Source organism: Lissotriton helveticus, chromosome 11, assembly GCF_964261635.1.
Source record: "Lissotriton helveticus chromosome 11, aLisHel1.1, whole genome shotgun sequence".
In the NCBI taxonomy this organism is placed as follows: Eukaryota; Metazoa; Chordata; class Amphibia; order Caudata; family Salamandridae; genus Lissotriton; species Lissotriton helveticus.
Genome location: NC_136072.1, coordinates 341815036 through 341837256, shown reverse-complemented (window position 1 = coordinate 341837256; position 22221 = coordinate 341815036).

Below are 22221 nucleotides of genomic sequence, written 5' to 3'. Positions count from 1 at the left end.
GTTTAAAGTCATTTCGGTGCCTGAAATTGGTCAAAATGGAAGCTTTTGAGTAAGCAATGCTCTGTAAAAATGACAATTTTGCCCACTGTGAGGGTTTCAAAAGTGGTTATTCAACATGAGGGACAATCCAGTTGACATTTTGAATCATTTTTGGTGCACTCGAAAAAATCGATTTTCCTATGAAAAACGATCACTCCGGACCTGTCGAACTTTCCCAAAATGGTCAACATGGATGAAATTTTAACTTTTAATCTTTTGACTCTAAATGCCAGTTGGATGTGAATTTTGACTTGTTCAACTAAAATAAGTGTGTTTAAAGTCCTTTCGGTGCCTGAAATTGGTCAAAATGGAAGCTTTTGAGTAAGCAAAGCTCTGTAAAAATGGCAATTTTGGTCACTGTGAGGGTTTCAAAAGCGGTTATTCAACATGAGGCACGATCCAATTGACATTTTGAATCATTTTTGGTACACTCCAAAAAATCAATTTTCTGATGAAAAACGATGACTCCGGACCTGTCGAACTTTCCCAAAATGGTCAATATGGATGAAATTTTAACATTTAATCTTTAGACTCTAAATGACTGTTGGATGTGAATTATGACTTGTTCAACTAAAATAAGTGTGTTTAAAGTCCTTTCGGTGCCTGAAATTGGTCAAAATGGAAGCTTTTGAGTAAGCAAAACTCTGTAAAAATGGCAATTTTGCCCACTGTGAGGGTTTCAAAAGTGGTTATTCAACATGAGGGACAATCCAGTTGACATTTTGAATCATTTTTGGTACACTCCAAAAAATCAATTTTCTGATGAAAAACGATGACTCCGGACCTGTCGAACTTTCCCAAAATGGTCAATATGGATGAAATTTTAACATTTAATCTTTAGACTCTAAATGACTGTTGGATGTGAATTATGACTTGTTCAACTAAAATAAGTGTGTTTAAAGTCCTTTCGGTGCCTGAAATTGGTCAAAATGGAAGCTTTTGAGTAAGCAAAACTCTGTAAAAATGGCAATTTTGGTCACTGTGAGGGTTTCAAAAGTGGTTATTCAACATGAGGCACGACCCAATTGACATTTTGAATCATTTTTGGTACACTCCAAAAAATCAATTTTCCGATGAAAAACGATGACTCCGGACCTGTCGAATTTCCCAAAATGGTCAACATGGATGAAATTTTAACTTTTACTCTTTTGACTCTAAATGACTGTTGGATGTGAATTATGACTTGTTCAACTAAAAAAAGTGTGTTTAAAGTCATTTCGGAGCCTGATATTGGTCAAAATGGAAGCTTTTGAGTAAGCAAAGCTCTGTAAAAATGGCAATTTTGGTCACTGTGAGGGTTCCAAAAGTGGTTATTCAACATGAGGCACGATCCAATTGACATTTTGAATCATTTTTGGTACACTCCAAAAAATCAATTTTCCGATGAAAAACGATGACTCCGGACTTGTCGAACTTTCCCAAAATGGTCAACATGATGAAATTTTAACTTTTAATCTGTTGACTCTAAATGCCCGTTGGATGTGAATTTTGACTTGTTCAACTAAAATAAGTGTGTTTAAAGTCCTTTCGGTGCCTGAAATTGGTCAAAATGGAAGCTTTTGAGTAAGCAATGCTCTGTAAAAATGACAATTTTGCCCACTGTGAGGGTTTCAAAAGTGGTTATTCAACATGAGGGACAATCCAGTTGACATTTTGAATCATTTTTGGTGCACTCGAAAAAATCGATTTTCCTATGAAAAACGATGACTCCGGACCTGTCGAACTTTCCCAAAATGGTCAACATGGATGAAATTTTAACTTTTAATCTTTTGACTCTAAATGCCTGTTGGATGTGAATTTTGACTTGTTCAACTAAAATAAGTGTGTTTAAAGTCCTTTCGGTGCCTGAAATTGGTCAAAATGGAAGCTTTTGAGTAAGCAAAGCTCTGTAAAAATGGCAATTTTGGTCACTGTGAGGGTTTCAAAAGCGGTTATTCAACATGAGGCACGATCCAATTGACATTTTGAATCATTTTTGGTACACTCCAAAAAATCAATTTTCTGATGAAAAACGATGACTCCGGACCTGTCGAACTTTCCCAAAATGGTCAATATGGATGAAATTTTAACATTTAATCTTTAGACTCTAAATGACTGTTGGATGTGAATTATGACTTGTTCAACTAAAATAAGTGTGTTTAAAGTCCTTTCGGTGCCTGAAATTGGTCAAAATGGAAGCTTTTGAGTAAGCAAAACTCTGTAAAAATGGCAATTTTGGTCACTGTGAGGGTTTCAAAAGTGGTTATTCAACATGAGGCACGATCCAATTGACATTTTGAATCATTTTTGGTACACTCCAAAAAATCAATTTTCCGATGAAAAACGATGACTCCGGACCTGTCGAATTTCCCAAAATGGTCAACATGGATGAAATTTTAACTTTTACTCTTTTGACTCTAAATGACTGTTGGATGTGAATTATGACTTGTTCAACTAAAAAAAGTGTGTTTAAAGTCATTTCGGAGCCTGATATTGGTCAAAATGGAAGCTTTTGAGTAAGCAAAACTCTGTAAAAATGGCGATTTTTCGTCATTGTGAGGGTTTCAAAAGTGGTTATTCAACATGAGGCACGATCCAATTGACATTTTGAATCATTTTTGGTACACTCCAAAAAATCAATTTTCTGATGAAAAACGACCTGTCGAACTTTCCCAAAATGGTCAATATGGATGAAATTTTAACATTTAACCTTTAGACTCTAAATGACTGTTGGATGTGAATTATGACTTGTTCAACTAAAATAAGTGTGTTTAAAGTCATTTCGGTGCCTGAAATTGCTCAAAATGGAAGCTTTTGAGTAAGCAAAACTCTGTAAAAATGGCAATTTTGGTCACTGTGAGGGTTTCAAAAGTGGATATTCAACATGAGGCACGATCCAATTGACATTTAGAATCATTTTTGGTACACTCCAAAAAATCAATTTTCTGATGAAAAACGATGACTCCAGACCTCTCGAACTTTCCCAAAATGGTCAACATGATGAAATTTTAACTTTTAATCTGTTGACTCTAAATGCCCGTTGGATGTGAATTTTGACTTGTTCAACTAAAATAAGTGTGTTTAAAGTCCTTTCGGTGCCTGAAATTGGTCAAAATGGAAGCTTTTGAGTAAGCAAAACTCTGTAAAAATGGCAATTTTGGTCATTGTGAGGGTTTCAAAAGTGGTTATTCAACATGAGGCACAATCCAGTTGACATTTTGAATCATTTTTGGTACACTCCAAAAAATCGATTTTCCGATGAAAAACGATGACTCCGGACATGTCGAACTTTCCCAAAATGGTCAATATGGATGAAAATTTAACTTTTAATCTTTTGACTCTAAATGCCCGTTGGATGTGAATTTTGACTTGTTCAACTAAAATAAGTGTGTTTAAAGTCCTTTTGGTGCCTGAAATTGGTCAAAATGGAAGCTTTTGAGTAAGCAATGCTCTGTAAAAATGACAATTTTGCCCACTGTGAGGGTTTCAAAAGTGGTTATTCAACATGAGGGACAATCCAGTTGACATTTTGAATCATTTTTGGTGCACTCGAAAAAATCGATTTTCCTATGAAAAACGATGACTCCGGACCTGTCGAACTTTCCCAAAATGGTCAACATGGATGAAATTTTAACTTTTAATCTTTTGACTCTAAATGCCTGTTGGATGTGAATTTTGACTTGTTCAACTAAAATAAGTGTGTTTAAAGTCCTTTCGGTGCCTGAAATTGGTCAAAATGGAAGCTTTTGAGTAAGCAAAGCTCTGTAAAAATGGCAATTTTGGTCACTGTGAGGGTTTCAAAAGCGGTTATTCAACATGAGGCACGATCCAATTGACATTTTGAATCATTTTTGGTACACTCCAAAAAATCAATTTTCTGATGAAAAACCGATGACTCCGGACCTGTCGAACTTTCCCAAAATGGTCAATATGGATGAAATTTTAACATTTAATCTTTAGACTCTAAATGACTGTTGGATGTGAATTATGACTTGTTCAACTAAAATAAGTGTGTTTAAAGTCCTTTCGGTGGCTGAAATTGGTCAAAATGGAAGCTTTTGAGTAAGCAAAACTCTGTAAAAATGGCAATTTTGGTCACTGTGAGGGTTTCAAAAGTGGTTATTCAACATGAGGCACGATCCAATTGACATTTTGAATCATTTTTGGTACACTCCAAAAAATCAATTTTCCGATGAAAAACGATGACTCCGGACCTGTCGAATTTCCCAAAATGGTCAACATGGATGAAATTTTAACTTTTACTCTTTTGACTCTAAATGACTGTTGGATGTGAATTATGACTTGTTCAACTAAAAAAAGTGTGTTTAAAGTCATTTCGGAGCCTGATATTGGTCAAAATGGAAGCTTTTGAGTAAGTAAAGCTCTGTAAAAATGGCAATTTTGGTCACTGTGAGGGTTTCAAAAGTGGTTATTCAACATGAGGCACGATCCAATTGACATTTTGAATCATTTTTGGTACACATTCCAAAAAATCTATTTTCCGATGAAAAACGATGACTCCGGACCTGTCGAACTTTCCCAAAATGGTCAATATGGATGAAATTTTAACTTTTAATCTTTTGACTCTAAATGCCTGTTGGATGAGAATTTTGACTTGTTCAACTAAAATAAGTGTGTTTAAAGTCATTTCGGTGCCTGAAATTGCTAAAAATGGAAGCTTTTGAGTAAGCAAAACTCTGTAAAAATGGCAATTTTGGTCACTGTGAGGGTTTCAAAAGCGGTTATTCAACATGAGGCACGATCCAATTGACATTTTGAATCATTTTTGGTACACTCCAAAAAATCAATTTTCTGATGAAAAACGACCTGTCGAACTTTCCCAAAATGGTCAATATGGATGAAATTTTAACATTTAACCTTTAGACTCTAAATGACTGTTGGATGTGAATTATGGCTTGTTCAACTAAAATAAGTGTGTTTAAAGTCATTTCGGTGCCTGAAATTGCTCAAAATGGAAGCTTTTGAGTAAGCAAAACTCTGTAAAAATGGCAATTTTGGTCAATGTGTGGGTTTTCAAAGTGGATATTCAACATGAGGCACGATCCAATTGACATTTAGAATCATTTTTGGTACACTCCAAAAAATCAATTTTCTGATGAAAAACGATGACTCCAGACCTCTCGAACTTTCCCAAAATGGTCAACATGATGAAATTTTAACTTTTAATCTGTTGACTCTAAATGCCCGTTGGATGTGAATTTTGACTTGTTCAACTAAAATAAGTGTGTTTAAAGTCCTTTCGGTGCCTGAAATTGGTCAAAATGGAAGCTTTTGAGTAAGCAAAACTCTGTAAAAATGGCAATTTTGGTCATTGTGAGGGTTTCAAAAGTGGTTATTTAACATGAGGCACAATCCAGTTGACATTTTGAATCATTTTTGGTACACTCCAAAAAATCGATTTTCCGATGAAAAACGATGACTCCGGACATGTCGAACTTTCCCAAAATGTTCAACATGGATGAAATGTTAACTTTTAATCTTTTGACTCTAAATGCCTGTTGGATGTGAATTTTGACTTGTTCAACTAAAATAAGTGTGTTTAAAGTCATTTCGGTGCCTGAAATTGGTCAAAATGGAAGCTTTTAAGTAAGCAAAGCTCTGTAAAAATGGCAATTTTGGTCACTGTGAGGGTGTCAAAAGTGGTTATTCAACATGAGGCACAATCCAATTGGCATTTTGAATCATTTTTGGTACACTCCAAAAAATCAATTTTCTGATGAAAAACGATGACTCCGGACCTGTCGAACTTTCCCAAAATGGTCAATATGGATGAAATTTTAACATTTAATCCTTAGACTCTAAATGACTGTTGGATGTGAATTATGACTTGTTCAACTAAAATAAGTGTGTTTAAAGTCCTTTCGGTGCCTGAAATTGGTCAAAATGGAAGCTTTTGAGTAAGCAAAACTCTGTAAAAATGGCAATTTTGGTCACTGTGAGGGTTTCAAAAGTGGATATTCAACATGAGGCACGATCCAATTTACATTTTGAATCATTTTTGGTACACTCCAAAAAATCAATTTTCTGATGAAAAACGATGACTCCGGACCTGTCGAACTTTCCCAAAATGGTCAACATGGATGAAATTTTAACTTTTAATCTTTTGACTCTAAATGCCTGTTGGATGTGAATTTTGACTTGTTCAACTAAAATAAGTGTGTTTAAAGTCCTTTCGGTGCCTGAAATTGGTCAAAATGGAAGCTTTTGAGTAAGCAAAGCTCTGTAAAAATGACAATGTTGGCCACTGTGAGGGTTTCAAAAGTGGTTATTCAACATGAGGCACGATCCAATTGACATTTTGAATCATTTTTGGTAAACTCCAAAAAATCAATTTTGCGATGAAAAACGATGACTCCGGACCTGTCGTACTTTCCCAAAATGGTCAACATGGATGAAATTTTAACTTTGAATCTTTTGAATCTAAATGACTGTTGGATGTGAATTTTGACTTGTTCAACTAAAATAAGTGTGTTTACAGTCCTCTCGGTGCCTGAAATTGGTCAAAATGGAAGCTTTTGAATAAGCAAAGCTCTGTAAAAATGACAATTTTGGCCACTGTGAGGGTTTCAAGAGTGGTTATTCAACATGAGGCACGATCCAATTGACATTTTGAATCATTTTTGGTACACTCCAAAAAATCAATTTTCCGATGAAAAACGATGACTCCGGACTTGTCGAACTTTCCCAAAATGGTCAACATGATGAAATTTTAACTTTTAATCTGTTGACTCTAAATGCCCGTTGGATGTGAATTTTGACTTGTTCAACTAAAAAAAGTGTGTTTAAAGTCATTTTGGTGCCTGAAATTTGTCAAAATGGAAGCTTTTGAGTAAGCAAAGCTCTGTAAAAATGGCAATTTTGGTTACTGTGAGGGTTTCAAAAGTGGTTATTCAACATGAGGCACGATCCAATTGACATTTTGAATCATTTTTGGTACACTCCAAAAAATAAATTTTCTGATGAAAAACGATGACTCCTGTCGTACTTTTCCAAAATGGTCAACATGGATGAAATTTTAACTTTTAATCTTTTGACTCTAAATGCCTGTTGGATGTGAATTTTGACTTGTTAAACTAAAATAAGTGTGTTTAAAGTCCTTTCGGTGCCTGAAATTGGTCAAAATGGAAGCTTTTGAGTAAGCAAAGCTCTGTAAAAATGGCAATTTTGGTCACTGTGAGGGTTTCAAAAGCGGTTATTCAACATGAGGCACGATCCAATTGACATTTTGAATCATTTTTGGTACACTCCAAAAAATCAATTTTCTGATGAAAAACGATGACTCCGGACCTGTCGAACTTTCCCAAAATGGTCAACATGATGAAATTTTAACTTTTAATCTGTTGACTCTAAATGCCCGTTGGATGTGAATTTTGACTTGTTCAACTAAAATAAGTGTGTTTAAAGTACTTTCGGTGCCTGGAATTGGTCAAAATGGAAGCTTTTGAGTAAGCAAAGCTCTGTAAAAATGGCAATTTTGGTCACTGTGAGGGTTTCAAAAGCGGTTATTCAACATGAGGCACGATCCAATTGACATTTTGAATCATTTTTGGTACACTCCAAAAAATCGATTTTCCGATGAAAAACGATGACTCCGGACATGTCGAACTTTCCCAAAATGGTCAACATGGATGAAATGTTAACTTTTAATCTTTTGACTCTAAATGCCTGTTGGATGTGAATTTTGACTTGTTCAACTAAAAAAAGTGTGTTTAAAGTCATTTTGGTGCCTGAAATTGGTCAAAATGGAAGCTTTTGAGTAAGCAAAGCTCTGTAAAAATGGCAATTTTGGTCACTGTGAGGGTTTCAAAAGTGGTTATTCAACATGAGGCACGATCCAATTGACATTTTGAATCATTTTTGGTACACTCCAAAAAATAAATTTTCTGATGAAAAACGATGACTCCGGACCTGTCGAACTTTCCCAAAATGGTCAACATGGATGAAATTTTAACTTTTAATCTTTTGACTCTAAATGCCTGTTGGATGTGAATTTTGACTTGTTCAACTAAAAAAAGTGTGTTTAAAGTCATTTTGGTGCCTGAAATTGGTCAAAATGGAAGCTTTTGAGTAAGCAAATCTCTGTAAAAATGGCAATTTTGGTCACTGTGAGGGTTTCAAAAGTGGTTATTCAACATGAGGCACGATCCAATTGACATTTTGAATCATTTTTGGTGCACTCCAAAAAATAAATTTTCTGATGAAAAACGATGACTCCGGACCTGTCGAACTTTCCCAAAATGGTCAACATGGATGAAATTTTAACTTTTAATCTTTTGACTCTAAATGCCTGTTGGATGTGAATTTTGACTTGTTCAACTAAAATAAGTGTGTTTAAAGTACTTTCGGTGCCTGAAATTGGTCAAAATGGAAGCTTTTGAGTAAGCAAAGCTCTGTAAAAATGACAATTTTGGCCACTGTGAGGGTTTCAAAAGTGGATATTCAACATGAGACACGATCCAATTGACATTTTGAATCATTTTTGGTACACTACAAAAAATCAATTTTCTGATGAAAAACGATTACTCCGGACCTGTCGAACTTTCCCAAAATGGTCAACATGGATGAAATTTTAACTTTTAATCTTTTGACTCTAAATGCCTATTGGATGTGAATTTTGACTTGTTCAACTAAAATAAGTGTGTTTAAAGTCATTTCGGTGCCTGAAATTGGTCAAAATGGAAGATTTTAAGTAAGCAAAGCTCTGTAAAAATGGCAATTTTGGTCACTGTGAGGGTGTCAAAAGTGGTTATTCAACATGAGGCACAATCCAATTGACATTTTGAATCATTTTTGGTACACTCCAAAAAATCAATTTTCTGATGAAAAACGATGACTCCGGACCTGTCGAACTTTCCCAAAATGGTCAATATGGATGAAATTTTAACTTTTAATCTTTTGACTCTAAATGCCTGTTGTATGAGAATTTTGACTTGTTTAACTAAAATAAGTGTGTTTAAAAAGTCATTTCGGTGCCTGACATTGGTCAAAATGGAAGCTTTTGAGTAAGCAAAACTCTGTAAAAATGGCAATTTTGGTCACTGTAAGGGTTTCAATAGTGGTTATTCAACATGAGGCACGATCCAATTGACATTTTGAATCATTTTTGGTACACTCCAAAAAATCGATTTTCCGATGAAAAACGATGACTCCGGACATGTCGAACTTTCCCAAAATGGTCAATATGGATGAAATTTTAACATTTAATCTTTAGACTCTAAATGACTGTTGGATGTGAATTATGACTTGTTCAACTAAAATAAGTGTGTTTAAAGTCCTTTCGGTGCCTGAAATTGGTCAAAATGGAAGCTTTTGAGTAAGCAAAACTCTGTAAAAATGGCAATTTTGGTCACTGTGAGGGTTTCAAAAGTGGTTATTCAACATGAGGCACGATCCAATTGACATTTTGAATCATTTTTGGTACACTCCAAAAAATCAATTTTCTGATGAAAAACGATGACTCCGGACCTGTCGAACTTTCCCAAAATGGTCAACATGATGAAATTTTAACTTTTAATCTGTTGACTCTAAATGCCCGTTGGATGTGAATTTTGACTTGTTCAACTAAAATAAGTGTGTTTAAAGTCCTTTCGGTGCCTGGAATTGGTCAAAATGGAAGCTTTTGAGTAAGCAAAGCTCTGTAAAAATGGCAATTTTGGTCACTGTGAGGGTTTCAAAAGCGGTTATTCAACATGAGGCACGATCCAATTGACATTTTGAATCATTTTTGGTACACTCTAAAAAATCAATTTTCTGATGAAAAACGATGACTCCGGACCTGTCGAACTTTCCCAAAATGGTCAATATGGATGAAATTTTAACATTTAATCTTTAGACTCTAAATGACTGTTGGATGTGAATTATGACTTGTTCAACTAAAATAAGTGTGTTTAAAGTCATTTCGGTGACTTAAATTGCTCAAAATGGAAGCTTTTGAGTAAGCAAAACTCTGTAAAAATGGCAATTTTGGTCACTGTGAGGGTTTCAAAAGTGGATATTCAACATGAGGCACGATCCAATTGACATTTAGAATCATTTTTGGTACACTCCAAAAAATCAATTTTCTGATGAAAAACGATGACTCCGGACCTCTCGAACTTTCCCAAAATGGTCAACATGATGAAATTTTAACTTTTAATCTGTTGACTCTAAATGCCCATTGGATGTGAATTTTGACTTGTTCAACTAAAATAAGTGTGTTTAAAGTCCTTTCGGTGCCTGAAATTGGTCAAAATGGAAGCTTTTGAGTAAGCAAAACTCTGTAAAAATGGCAATTTTGGTCATTGTGAGGGTTTCAAAAGTGGTTATTCAACATGAGGCACAATCCAGTTGACATTTTGAATCATTTTTGGTACACTCCAAAAAATCGATTTTCCGATGAAAAACGATGACTCCGGACATGTCGAACTTTCCCAAAATGGTCAACATGGATGAAATTTTAACTTTTAATCTTTTGACTCTAAATGCCTGTTGGATGTGAATTTTGACTTGTTCAACTAAAATAAGTGTGTTTAAAGTCCTTTCGGTGCCTGAAATTGGTCAAAATGGAAGCTTTTGAGTAAGCAAAGCTCTGTAAAAATGGCAATTTTGGTCACTGTGAGGGTTTCAAAAGCGGTTATTCAACATGAGGCACGATCCAATTGACATTTTGAATCATTTTTGGTACACTCCAAAAAATCAATTTTCTGATGAAAAACGATGACTCCGGACCTGTCGAACTTTCCCAAAATGGTCAATATGGATGAAATTTTAACATTTAATCTTTAGACTCTAAATGACTGTTGGATGTGAATTATGACTTGTTCAACTAAAATAAGTGTGTTTAAAGTCCTTTCGGTGCCTGAAATTGGTCAAAATGGAAGCTTTTGAGTAAGCAAAACTCTGTAAAAATGGCAATTTTGGTCACTGTGAGGGTTTCAAAAGTGGTTATTCAACATGAGGCACGATCCAATTGACATTTTGAATCATTTTTGGTACACTCCAAAAAATCAATTTTCCGATGAAAAACGATGACTCCGGACCTGTCGAATTTCCCAAAATGGTCAACATGGATGAAATTTTAACTTTTACTCTTTTGACTCTAAATGACTGTTGGATGTGAATTATGACTTGTTCAACTAAAAAAAGTGTGTTTAAAGTCATTTCGGAGCCTGATATTGGTCAAAATGGAAGCTTTTGAGTAAGCAAAACTCTGTAAAAATGGCGATTTTTCGTCATTGTGAGGGTTTCAAAAGTGGTTATTCAACATGAGGCACGATCCAATTGACATTTTGAATCATTTTTGGTACACTCCAAAAAATCAATTTTCTGATGAAAAACGACCTGTCGAACTTTCCCAAAATGGTCAATATGGATGAAATTTTAACATTTAACCTTTAGACTCTAAATGACTGTTGGATGTGAATTATGACTTGTTCAACTAAAATAAGTGTGTTTAAAGTCATTTCGGTGCCTGAAATTGCTCAAAATGGAAGCTTTTGAGTAAGCAAAACTCTGTAAAAATGGCAATTTTGGTCACTGTGAGGGTTTCAAAAGTGGATATTCAACATGAGGCACGATCCAATTGACATTTAGAATCATTTTTGGTACACTCCAAAAAATCAATTTTCTGATGAAAAACGATGACTCCAGACCTCTCGAACTTTCCCAAAATGGTCAACATGATGAAATTTTAACTTTTAATCTGTTGACTCTAAATGCCCGTTGGATGTGAATTTTGACTTGTTCAACTAAAATAAGTGTGTTTAAAGTCCTTTCGGTGCCTGAAATTGGTCAAAATGGAAGCTTTTGAGTAAGCAAAACTCTGTAAAAATGGCAATTTTGGTCATTGTGAGGGTTTCAAAAGTGGTTATTCAACATGAGGCACAATCCAGTTGACATTTTGAATCATTTTTGGTACACTCCAAAAAATCGATTTTCCGATGAAAAACGATGACTCCGGACATGTCGAACTTTCCCAAAATGGTCAATATGGATGAAAATTTAACTTTTAATCTTTTGACTCTAAATGCCCGTTGGATGTGAATTTTGACTTGTTCAACTAAAATAAGTGTGTTTAAAGTCCTTTTGGTGCCTGAAATTGGTCAAAATGGAAGCTTTTGAGTAAGCAATGCTCTGTAAAAATGACAATTTTGCCCACTGTGAGGGTTTCAAAAGTGGTTATTCAACATGAGGGACAATCCAGTTGACATTTTGAATCATTTTTGGTGCACTCGAAAAAATCGATTTTCCTATGAAAAACGATGACTCCGGACCTGTCGAACTTTCCCAAAATGGTCAACATGGATGAAATTTTAACTTTTAATCTTTTGACTCTAAATGCCTGTTGGATGTGAATTTTGACTTGTTCAACTAAAATAAGTGTGTTTAAAGTCCTTTCGGTGCCTGAAATTGGTCAAAATGGAAGCTTTTGAGTAAGCAAAGCTCTGTAAAAATGGCAATTTTGGTCACTGTGAGGGTTTCAAAAGCGGTTATTCAACATGAGGCACGATCCAATTGACATTTTGAATCATTTTTGGTACACTCCAAAAAATCAATTTTCTGATGAAAAACCGATGACTCCGGACCTGTCGAACTTTCCCAAAATGGTCAATATGGATGAAATTTTAACATTTAATCTTTAGACTCTAAATGACTGTTGGATGTGAATTATGACTTGTTCAACTAAAATAAGTGTGTTTAAAGTCCTTTCGGTGGCTGAAATTGGTCAAAATGGAAGCTTTTGAGTAAGCAAAACTCTGTAAAAATGGCAATTTTGGTCACTGTGAGGGTTTCAAAAGTGGTTATTCAACATGAGGCACGATCCAATTGACATTTTGAATCATTTTTGGTACACTCCAAAAAATCAATTTTCCGATGAAAAACGATGACTCCGGACCTGTCGAATTTCCCAAAATGGTCAACATGGATGAAATTTTAACTTTTACTCTTTTGACTCTAAATGACTGTTGGATGTGAATTATGACTTGTTCAACTAAAAAAAGTGTGTTTAAAGTCATTTCGGAGCCTGATATTGGTCAAAATGGAAGCTTTTGAGTAAGTAAAGCTCTGTAAAAATGGCAATTTTGGTCACTGTGAGGGTTTCAAAAGTGGTTATTCAACATGAGGCACGATCCAATTGACATTTTGAATCATTTTTGGTACACATTCCAAAAAATCTATTTTCCGATGAAAAACGATGACTCCGGACCTGTCGAACTTTCCCAAAATGGTCAATATGGATGAAATTTTAACTTTTAATCTTTTGACTCTAAATGCCTGTTGGATGAGAATTTTGACTTGTTCAACTAAAATAAGTGTGTTTAAAGTCATTTCGGTGCCTGAAATTGCTAAAAATGGAAGCTTTTGAGTAAGCAAAACTCTGTAAAAATGGCAATTTTGGTCACTGTGAGGGTTTCAAAAGCGGTTATTCAACATGAGGCACGATCCAATTGACATTTTGAATCATTTTTGGTACACTCCAAAAAATCAATTTTCTGATGAAAAACGACCTGTCGAACTTTCCCAAAATGGTCAATATGGATGAAATTTTAACATTTAACCTTTAGACTCTAAATGACTGTTGGATGTGAATTATGACTTGTTCAACTAAAATAAGTGTGTTTAAAGTCATTTCGGTGCCTGAAATTGCTCAAAATGGAAGCTTTTGAGTAAGCAAAACTCTGTAAAAATGGCAATTTTGGTCAATGTGTGGGTTTTCAAAGTGGATATTCAACATGAGGCACGATCCAATTGACATTTAGAATCATTTTTGGTACACTCCAAAAAATCAATTTTCTGATGAAAAACGATGACTCCAGACCTCTCGAACTTTCCCAAAATGGTCAACATGATGAAATTTTAACTTTTAATCTGTTGACTCTAAATGCCCGTTGGATGTGAATTTTGACTTGTTCAACTAAAATAAGTGTGTTTAAAGTCCTTTCGGTGCCTGAAATTGGTCAAAATGGAAGCTTTTGAGTAAGCAAAACTCTGTAAAAATGGCAATTTTGGTCATTGTGAGGGTTTCAAAAGTGGTTATTTAACATGAGGCACAATCCAGTTGACATTTTGAATCATTTTTGGTACACTCCAAAAAATCGATTTTCCGATGAAAAACGATGACTCCGGACATGTCGAACTTTCCCAAAATGTTCAACATGGATGAAATGTTAACTTTTAATCTTTTGACTCTAAATGCCTGTTGGATGTGAATTTTGACTTGTTCAACTAAAATAAGTGTGTTTAAAGTCATTTCGGTGCCTGAAATTGGTCAAAATGGAAGCTTTTAAGTAAGCAAAGCTCTGTAAAAATGGCAATTTTGGTCACTGTGAGGGTGTCAAAAGTGGTTATTCAACATGAGGCACAATCCAATTGGCATTTTGAATCATTTTTGGTACACTCCAAAAAATCAATTTTCTGATGAAAAACGATGACTCCGGACCTGTCGAACTTTCCCAAAATGGTCAATATGGATGAAATTTTAACATTTAATCCTTAGACTCTAAATGACTGTTGGATGTGAATTATGACTTGTTCAACTAAAATAAGTGTGTTTAAAGTCCTTTCGGTGCCTGAAATTGGTCAAAATGGAAGCTTTTGAGTAAGCAAAACTCTGTAAAAATGGCAATTTTGGTCACTGTGAGGGTTTCAAAAGTGGATATTCAACATGAGGCACGATCCAATTTACATTTTGAATCATTTTTGGTACACTCCAAAAAATCAATTTTCTGATGAAAAACGATGACTCCGGACCTGTCGAACTTTCCCAAAATGGTCAACATGGATGAAATTTTAACTTTTAATCTTTTGACTCTAAATGCCTGTTGGATGTGAATTTTGACTTGTTCAACTAAAATAAGTGTGTTTAAAGTCCTTTCGGTGCCTGAAATTGGTCAAAATGGAAGCTTTTGAGTAAGCAAAGCTCTGTAAAAATGACAATGTTGGCCACTGTGAGGGTTTCAAAAGTGGTTATTCAACATGAGGCACGATCCAATTGACATTTTGAATCATTTTTGGTAAACTCCAAAAAATCAATTTTGCGATGAAAAACGATGACTCCGGACCTGTCGTACTTTCCCAAAATGGTCAACATGGATGAAATTTTAACTTTGAATCTTTTGAATCTAAATGACTGTTGGATGTGAATTTTGACTTGTTCAACTAAAATAAGTGTGTTTACAGTCCTCTCGGTGCCTGAAATTGGTCAAAATGGAAGCTTTTGAATAAGCAAAGCTCTGTAAAAATGACAATTTTGGCCACTGTGAGGGTTTCAAGAGTGGTTATTCAACATGAGGCACGATCCAATTGACATTTTGAATCATTTTTGGTACACTCCAAAAAATCAATTTTCCGATGAAAAACGATGACTCCGGACTTGTCGAACTTTCCCAAAATGGTCAACATGATGAAATTTTAACTTTTAATCTGTTGACTCTAAATGCCCGTTGGATGTGAATTTTGACTTGTTCAACTAAAAAAAGTGTGTTTTAAGTCATTTTGGTGCCTGAAATTTGTCAAAATGGAAGCTTTTGAGTAAGCAAAGCTCTGTAAAAATGGCAATTTTGGTTACTGTGAGGGTTTCAAAAGTGGTTATTCAACATGAGGCACGATCCAATTGACATTTTGAATCATTTTTGGTACACTCCAAAAAATAAATTTTCTGATGAAAAACGATGACTCCTGTCGTACTTTTCCAAAATGGTCAACATGGATGAAATTTTAACTTTTAATCTTTTGACTCTAAATGCCTGTTGGATGTGAATTTTGACTTGTTAAACTAAAATAAGTGTGTTTAAAGTCCTTTCGGTGCCTGAAATTGGTCAAAATGGAAGCTTTTGAGTAAGCAAAGCTCTGTAAAAATGGCAATTTTGGTCACTGTGAGGGTTTCAAAAGCGGTTATTCAACATGAGGCACGATCCAATTGACATTTTGAATCATTTTTGGTACACTCCAAAAAATCAATTTTCTGATGAAAAACGATGACTCCGGACCTGTCGAACTTTCCCAAAATGGTCAACATGATGAAATTTTAACTTTTAATCTTTTGACTCTAAATGCCCGTTGGATGTGAATTTTGACTTGTTCAACTAAAAAAAGTGTGTTTAAAGTACTTTCGGTGCCTGGAATTGGTCAAAATGGAAGCTTTTGAGTAAGCAAAGCTCTGTAAAAATGGCAATTTTGGTCACTGTGAGGGTTTCAAAAGCGGTTATTCAACATGAGGCACGATCCAATTGACATTTTGAATCATTTTTGGTACACTCCAAAAAATCGATTTTCCGATGAAAACCGATGACTCCGGACATGTCGAACTTTCCCAAAATGGTCAACATGGATGAAATGTTAACTTTTAATCTTTTGACTCTAAATGCCTGTTGGATGTGAATTTTGACTTGTTCAACTAAAAAAAGTGTGTTTAAAGTCATTTTGGTGCCTGAAATTGGTCAAAATGGAAGCTTTTGAGTAAGCAAAGCTCTGTAAAAATGGCAATTTTGGTCACTGTGAGGGTTTCAAAAGTGGTTATTCAACATGAGGCACGATCCAATTGACATTTTGAATCATTTTTGGTACACTCCAAAAAATAAATTTTCTGATGAAAAACGATGACTCCGGACCTGTCGAACTTTCCCAAAATGGTCAACATGGATGAAATTTTAACTTTTAATCTTTTGACTCTAAATGCCTGTTGGATGTGAATTTTGACTTGTTCAACTAAAAAAAGTGTGTTTAAAGTCATTTTGGTGCCTGAAATTGGTCAAAATGGAAGCTTTTGAGTAAGCAAATCTCTGTAAAAATGGCAATTTTGGTCACTGTGAGGGTTTCAAAAGTGGTTATTCAACATGAGGCACGATCCAATTGACATTTTGAATCATTTTTGGTGCACTCCAAAAAATAAATTTTCTGATGAAAAACGATGACTCCGGACCTGTCGAACTTTCCCAAAATGGTCAACATGGATGAAATTTTAACTTTTAATCTTTTGACTCTAAATGCCTGTTGGATGTGAATTTTGACTTGTTCAACTAAAATAAGTGTGTTTAAAGTACTTTCGGTGCCTGAAATTGGTCAAAATGGAAGCTTTTGAGTAAGCAAAGCTCTGTAAAAATGACAATTTTGGCCACTGTGAGGGTTTCAAAAGTGGATATTCAACATGAGACACGATCCAATTGACATTTTGAATCATTTTTGGTACACTACAAAAAATCAATTTTCTGATGAAAAACGATTACTCCGGACCTGTCGAACTTTCCCAAAATGGTCAACATGGATGAAATTTTAACTTTTAATCTTTTGACTCTAAATGCCTATTGGATGTGAATTTTGACTTGTTCAACTAAAATAAGTGTGTTTAAAGTCATTTCGGTGCCTGAAATTGGTCAAAATGGAAGATTTTAAGTAAGCAAAGCTCTGTAAAAATGGCAATTTTGGTCACTGTGAGGGTGTCAAAAGTGGTTATTCAACATGAGGCACAATCCAATTGACATTTTGAATCATTTTTGGTACACTCCAAAAAATCAATTTTCTGATGAAAAACGATGACTCCGGACCTGTCGAACTTTCCCAAAATGGTCAATATGGATGAAATTTTAACTTTTAATCTTTTGACTCTAAATGCCTGTTGTATGAGAATTTTGACTTGTTTAACTAAAATAAGTGTGTTTAAAAAGTCATTTCGGTGCCTGACATTGGTCCAAATGGAAGCTTTTGAGTAAGCAAAACTCTGTAAAAATGGCAATTTTGGTCACTGTAAGGGTTTCAATAGTGGTTATTCAACATGAGGCACGATCCAATTGACATTTTGAATCATTTTTGGTACACTCCAAAAAATCGATTTTCCGATGAAAAACGATGACTCCGGACATGTCGAACTTTCCCAAAATGGTCAATATGGATGAAATTTTAACATTTAATCTTTAGACTCTAAATGACTGTTGGATGTGAATTATGACTTGTTCAACTAAAATAAGTGTGTTTAAAGTCCTTTCGGTGCCTGAAATTGGTCAAAATGGAAGCTTTTGAGTAAGCAAAACTCTGTAAAAATGGCAATTTTGGTCACTGTGAGGGTTTCAAAAGTGGTTATTCAACATGAGGCACGATCCAATTGACATTTTGAATCATTTTTGGTACACTCCAAAAAATCAATTTTCTGATGAAAAACGATGACTCCGGACCTGTCGAACTTTCCCAAAATGGTCAACATGATGAAATTTTAACTTTTAATCTGTTGACTCTAAATGCCCGTTGGATGTGAATTTTGACTTGTTCAACTAAAATAAGTGTGTTTAAAGTCCTTTCGGTGCCTGGAATTGGTCAAAATGGAAGCTTTTGAGTAAGCAAAGCTCTGTAAAAATGGCAATTTTGGTCACTGTGAGGGTTTCAAAAGCGGTTATTCAACATGAGGCACGATCCAATTGACATTTTGAATCATTTTTGGTACACTCTAAAAAATCAATTTTCTGATGAAAAACGATGACTCCGGACCTGTCGAACTTTCCCAAAATGGTCAATATGGATGAAATTTTAACATTTAATCTTTAGACTCTAAATGACTGTTGGATGTGAATTATGACTTGTTCAACTAAAATAAGTGTGTTTAAAGTCATTTCGGTGACTTAAATTGCTCAAAATGGAAGCTTTTGAGTAAGCAAAACTCTGTAAAAATGGCAATTTTGGTCACTGTGAGGGTTTCAAAAGTGGATATTCAACATGAGGCACGATCCAATTGACATTTAGAATCATTTTTGGTACACTCCAAAAAATCAATTTTCTGATGAAAAACGATGACTCCGGACCTCTCGAACTTTCCCAAAATGGTCAACATGATGAAATTTTAACTTTTAATCTGTTGACTCTAAATGCCCATTGGATGTGAATTTTGACTTGTTCAACTAAAATAAGTGTGTTTAAAGTCCTTTCGGTGCCTGAAATTGGTCAAAATGGAAGCTTTTGAGTAAGCAAAACTCTGTAAAAATGGCAATTTTGGTCATTGTGAGGGTTTCAAAAGTGGTTATTCAACATGAGGCACAATCCAGTTGACATTTTGAATCATTTTTGGTACACTCCAAAAAATCGATTTTCCGATGAAAAACGATGACTCCGGACATGTCGAACTTTCCCAAAATGGTCAACATGGATGAAATGTTAACTTTTAATCTTTTGACTCTAATGCCTGTTGGATGTGAATTTTGACTTGTTCAACTAAAAAAAGTGTGTTTAAAGTCATTTTGGTGCCTGAAATTGGTCAAAATGGAAGCTTTTGAGTAAGCAAAGCTCTGTAAAAATGGCAATTTTGGTCACTGTGAGGGTTTCAAAAGTGGTTATTCAACATGAGGCACGATCCAATTGACATTTTGAATCATTTTTGGTACACTCCAAAAAATAAATTTTCTGATGAAAAACGATGACTCCGGACCTGTCGAACTTTCCCAAAATGGTCAACATGGATGAAATTTTAACTTTTAATCTTTTGACTCTAAATGCCTGTTGGATGTGAATTTTGACTTGTTCAACTAAAAAAAGTGTGTTTAAAGTCATTTTGGTGCCTGAAATTGGTCAAAATGGAAGCTTTTGAGTAAGCAAATCTCTGTAAAAATGGCAATTTTGGTCACTGTGAGGGTTTCAAAAGTGGTTATTCAACATGAGGCACGATCCAATTGACATTTTGAATCATTTTTGGTACACTCCAAAAAATAAATTTTCTGATGAAAAACGATGACTCCGGACCTGTCGAACTTTCCCAAAATGGTCAACATGGATGAAATTTTAACTTTTAATCTTTTGACTCTAAATGCCTATTGGATGTGAATTTTGACTTGTTCAACTAAAATAAGTGTGTTTAAAGTCATTTCGGTGCCTGAAATTGGTCAAAATGGAAGATTTTAAGTAAGCAAAGCTCTGTAAAAATGACAATTTTGGCCACTGTGAGGGTTTCAAAAGTGGATATTCAACATGAGGCACGATCCAATTGACATTTTGAATCATTTTTGGTACACTACAAAAAAATCAATTTTCTGATGAAAAACGATTACTCCGGACCTGTCGAACTTTCCCAAAATGGTCAATATGGATGAAATTTTAACATTTAATCTTTAGACTCTAAATGACTGTTGGATGTGAATTATGACTTGTTCAACTAAAATAAGTGTGTTTAAAGTCATTTCGGTGACTTAAATTGCTCAAAATGGAAGCTTTTGAGTAAGCAAAACTCTGTAAAAATGGCAATTTTGGTCACTGTGAGGGTTTCAAAAGTGGATATTCAACATGAGGCACGATCCAATTGACATTTAGAATCATTTTTGGTACACTCCAAAAAATCAATTTTCTGATGAAAAACGATGACTCCGGACCTCTCGAACTTTCCCAAAATGGTCAACATGATGAAATTTTAACTTTTAATCTGTTGACTCTAAATGCCCATTGGATGTGAATTTTGACTTGTTCAACTAAAATAAGTGTGTTTAAAGTCCTTTCGGTGCCTGAAATTGGTCAAAATGGAAGCTTTTGAGTAAGCAAAACTCTGTAAAAATGGCAATTTTGGTCATTGTGAGGGTTTCAAAAGTGGTTATTCAACATGAGGCACAATCCAGTTGACATTTTGAATCATTTTTGGTACACTCCAAAAAATCGATTTTCCGATGAAAAACGATGACTCCGGACATGTCGAACTTTCCCAAAATGGTCAACATGGATGAAATGTTAACTTTTAATCTTTTGACTCTAATGCCTGTTGGATGTGAATTTTGACTTGTTCAACTAAAAAAAGTGTGTTTAAAGTCATTTTGGTGCCTGAAATTGGTCAAAATGGAAGCTTTTGAGTAAGCAAAGCTCTGTAAAAATGGCAATTTTGGTCACTGTGAGGGTTTCAAAAGTGGTTATTCAACATGAGGCACGATCCAATTGACATTTTGAATCATTTTTGGTACACTCCAAAAAATAAATTTTCTGATGAAAAACGATGACTCCGGACCTGTCGAACTTTCCCAAAATGGTCAACATGGATGAAATTTTAACTTTTAATCTTTTGACTCTAAATGCCTGTTGGATGTGAATTTTGACTTGTTCAACTAAAAAAAGTGTGTTTAAAGTCATTTTGGTGCCTGAAATTGGTCAAAATGGAAGCTTTTGAGTAAGCAAATCTCTGTAAAAATGGCAATTTTGGTCACTGTGAGGGTTTCAAAAGTGGTTATTCAACATGAGGCACGATCCAATTGACATTTTGAATCATTTTTGGTACACTCCCAAAAATAAATTTTCTGATGAAAAACGAGGACTCCGGACCTGTCGAACTTTCCCAAAATGGTCAACATGGATGAAATTTTAACTTTTAATCTTTTGACTCTAAATGCCTATTGGATGTGAATTTTGACTTGTTCAACTAAAATAAGTGTGTTTAAAGTCATTTCGGGGCCTGAAATTGGTCAAAATGGAAGATTTTAAGTAAGCAAAGCTCTGTAAAAATGACAATTTTGGCCACTGTGAGGGTTTCAAAAGTGGATATTCAACATGAGGCACGATCCAATTGACATTTTGAATCATTTTTGGTACACTACAAAAAATCAATTTTCTGATGAAAAACGATTACTCCGGACCTGTCGAACTTTCCCAAAATGGTCAACATGGATGAAATTTTAACTTTTAATCTTTTGACTCTAAATGCCTATTGGATGTGAATTTTGACTTGTTCAACTAAAATAAGTGTGTTTAAAGTCATTTCGGTGCCTGAAATTGGTCAAAATGGAAGATTTTAAGTAAGCAAAGCTCTGTAAAAATGGCAATTTTGGTCACTGTGAGGGTGTCAAAAGTGGTTATTCAACATGAGGCACAATCCAATTGACATTTTGAATCATTTTTGGTACACTCCAAAAAATCAATTTTCTGATGAAAAACGATGACTCCGGACCTGTCGAACTTTCCCAAAATGGTCAATATGGATGAAATTTTAACTTTTAATCTTTTGACTCTAAATGCCTGTTGTATGAGAATTTTGACTTGTTTAACTAAAATAAGTGTGTTTAAAAAGTCATTTCGGTGCCTGACATTGGTCAAAATGGAAGCTTTTGAGTAAGCAAAACTCTGTAAAAATGGCAATTTTGGTCACTGTAAGGGTTTCAATAGTGGTTATTCAACATGAGGCACGATCCAATTGACATTTTGAATCATTTTTGGTACACTCCAAAAAAACGATTTTCCGATGAAAAACGATGACTC